Here is a 2,966-nt window from a genome sequence, read left to right on the forward strand (position 1 = left end):
TAATGGTTTTCACAAACGTTTAAATCAAATGCAAGACCTCTTTCAAAGGTCAATAGCCCTTCTCCCCCTCCCCCAAACTGGGCACAAGCTTTTCAACTCTCAAGGTCCAGTCAGAGTATGCAAGGGGATACCCTTCCCCAAATCTGTATTTCTTTACAAAACCACCTTCAAAGTACTCTCCATTACTTAATACACTTGTCAAATCTGTGATGCCATTCTCAGAAACATTTTTCAACCTCATCTATTTGGATAGAGCTGTTCTTTCAAAGCATGGCATGCTTCCACTTGCTCTTTTTCCTGGTCAGGCAGGATGCAAGGCACAAACAAAACCCTTCTCATTCCCAAATTTCCTGTTAAAATTCGTGAACTGAGGCAGTCTTCGAGCACAAGTGCACAAACGTTGCCATTTCCTTCGTTTGGGAAGTTGATAAGACATCCAGAACGAGGTACATCAATTGACATTCCACCTTTTTTGAAATGAGAAAACCACTCGCACACTCTAGTTTCCCCCATAGCCGCTGTCCTTGTAAGCGGTGTTGGACATCACAACAGTTTCTGCGGCATTTCTTCAGAGCAGTAAACAAAACAGCTGCACGGCCTGTGGGAGGACTGCTGGTTCAAAAGACTTGTCAGGAGCAACCCTGAGATGAAAACACAAAGATCAACTCCTATCAGACAGTGCCCGAGGGAGAGGGGACTAAAGAGCTGCTCATCCCAGCATATCAGACAGAAACTGGCTTAGAGAAGTTAGATCAACATGGTCGATCTGCCGGGGAAAAAAGTTCAGTCATCATATATGCCAGCTGAAGCTCCCAATTTCTCAACAGCAATTTATCTGAGTTTAAGCTAGACATCCAAACCAAGGATGTGGGAAATTTAGCTCTTGGGATGTAGATTACCACGTCCTTGGCAAAAAAATTCAGAAAGAATCTTTGGAGGTGCCACCACTGGGTGCACTAACTCAAAACAAGTTGCTCAATGCTCACCTAGCGTACATGAAAGCTCCACCCAGCAGAGCTCCCCGTCCCCGTTTAATGGGGGGCACCCCTTGGCATACACCTGGCCCAGTAGAACGCAGTCCCCACTCACCAGTGCACAGGGTCTTTTTTTATTGGCCTGGATTCGAAGTCCACAACTAAGACTTACTGAAAAGAGCAAAAATGTTAATTAGTACTCCATTCTGACAGTAGACATGCAAGAGTACCAGACTACAAGTGCTATCCCCAGTACTAGTATCCAAATCAGTATGAAAATGAATTTTACAGCCAACACGAGGCAGACATCCATTCAGAACGAGGCCCATGCTACCAACATTTTTTTTATACCCAGTAGTACCACTAGAGAAATGAGTATTTCTCTACCCACATTATACCCATGGTGGAATTGGCCCATTAAGTAAACATTCTTCAGAAAACTCACCTTACTACAGGCCATCAGCAAACAGCAAGCAGACATCAGCCCACTTATTGCCTGGTGCCACCCAGCTCCAGACCTGTGGAAAGCAAACAAATGGTCATGGGTAGGTGGGACAAATCAATCCCCGCTTAAAAAGAAAACCCTAACAAAAACACAAAGTCCTATCTGGGGCCAAGCATCAGACAGAAACTGGCTAGTAGTTAAGCTAGATCAACAAGGTCGATCTGATGGGGAAAAAAGTTATGTCATCAGTTGCAATGGCCCAGCTTGAGGAACACCTAGGGCAAATCTCCCGAGATCCTGTTCAGCTGAGGGGGGAAACACATGGGCCCAACTTACCAATTCTGTCCTGTGGGAGGACTGCTAATTCAAAAGTCTTGCCAGACGCAACCCTGAGATGAAAACACAAAGATCAACTCCTATCAGACAGTGCCCGAGGGAGAGGGGACTAAAGAGCTGCTCATCCCAGCATATCAGACAGAAACTGGCTTAGAGAAGTTAGATCAACATGGTCGATCTGCCGGGGAAAAAAGTTCAGTCATCATATATGCCAGCTGAAGCTCCCAATTTCTCAACAGCAATTTATCTGAGTTTAAGCTAGACATCCAAACCAAGGATGTGGGAAATCTAGCCCTTGGGATGTAGATTACCATGGCCTTAGCAATCTTGGTCTGATGTATTGATCTACTACCAATCACGAATTTGTTTCCCTTTGTTCCATGCGGCTTATCTACCGTGATTCTGGACGCCATTTTGACCGCGTGGTAATGGCTCCCTCATCTTTAAACCTTTTAAGACTTTAATTTTATCTGGGGCCTGGGTCTCTTGTACCATGAAACAAACCACATGCTAGAGACCAGAGTGTACAGGAGCATTTTACAAACATTGGGAAGAGAAATATCTGTAAAAGTACAACATGTGTTCCCAAGAAATTCTGCACCCGATAGATTGAGCAGCTTAAGCAACAAAAGGATTCATAGTGTCACACAATCCAACCAGTTGGATGTTTTAAGTGCACAAGCCATCTTTTCGTCCCGATGAACAAAAGTGAACACATGAGTAGGAGGCAGTTTCTTTAAAAAGTCAAAACACTTTTACAACGAAATGATCATTCCATTTGGGGCTACTCTTGAATCGACTTATCAGGTAAGCCTTGTCTAGAAAGTGAGATTTTATCGTTGTAATAAAGGCCTTTCTAGAGGTAATCCGTTATCAGTTAAGTTACCCTTTATTGTAGGACCAGGACGAGACAAACGCTTACCCTCAAAACCATGCGACCAGGGGATGGCCCCGGCTCGTTTGGCGGCCCGGCAGCGACTTCCTCCTCCAACAGCCATCCTGGGCACCCTGACCACGCAACCCTGCGAAACAAAGAGGGCATTAAGGCCCCTCTACCCACGGCCGGAAGTGGACAGTGCCGGGCTTTTGAGGCTGGTCTTATCAGAACTAACTGGCAAGTATTCAGAGCCATCAACACTGTCGATCTGATGGGGAAAAAAGTCAAGTCATCATTTGTACCAGCCTAAAGCCCCTCGGGGGACCGTGGGGGG

The 2,966-nt window shown here is 45.4% G+C and overlaps 1 long non-coding RNA gene and 4 other non-coding genes across 5 annotated transcripts; all 5 read right to left on the bottom strand.

Annotated features, from left to right (window-relative positions):
- Positions 1–228: 228 nt before the first annotated feature.
- LOC123522293 lies at positions 229–2,943 on the bottom strand. Its single transcript, XR_006680571.1, has 5 exons — positions 2,678–2,943; positions 1,756–1,808; positions 1,420–1,492; positions 1,090–1,145; positions 229–641 (listed from the first exon to the last, which is right to left on the bottom strand). It is a non-coding gene; the product is annotated as an uncharacterized LOC123522293 (long non-coding RNA).
- Positions 714–804, bottom strand: LOC115871396. The gene has a single exon (XR_004047271.1). It is a non-coding gene; the product is annotated as a small nucleolar SNORD12/SNORD106 (small nucleolar RNA).
- LOC115871399 lies at positions 1,587–1,678 on the bottom strand. The gene has a single exon (XR_004047274.1). It is a non-coding gene; the product is annotated as a small nucleolar SNORD12/SNORD106 (small nucleolar RNA).
- LOC115871397 lies at positions 1,881–1,971 on the bottom strand. Its single transcript, XR_004047272.1, has one exon. It is a non-coding gene; the product is annotated as a small nucleolar SNORD12/SNORD106 (small nucleolar RNA).
- Positions 2,847–2,938, bottom strand: LOC115871398. The gene has a single exon (XR_004047273.1). It is a non-coding gene; the product is annotated as a small nucleolar SNORD12/SNORD106 (small nucleolar RNA).
- Positions 2,944–2,966: the final 23 nt, after the last annotated feature.

Source organism: Echinops telfairi, unplaced genomic scaffold, assembly GCF_000313985.2.
Source record: "Echinops telfairi isolate 266 unplaced genomic scaffold, ASM31398v2 ScPeMD7_5592;HRSCAF=6446, whole genome shotgun sequence".
Lineage (NCBI taxonomy): Eukaryota > Metazoa > Chordata > Mammalia > Afrosoricida > Tenrecidae > Echinops > Echinops telfairi.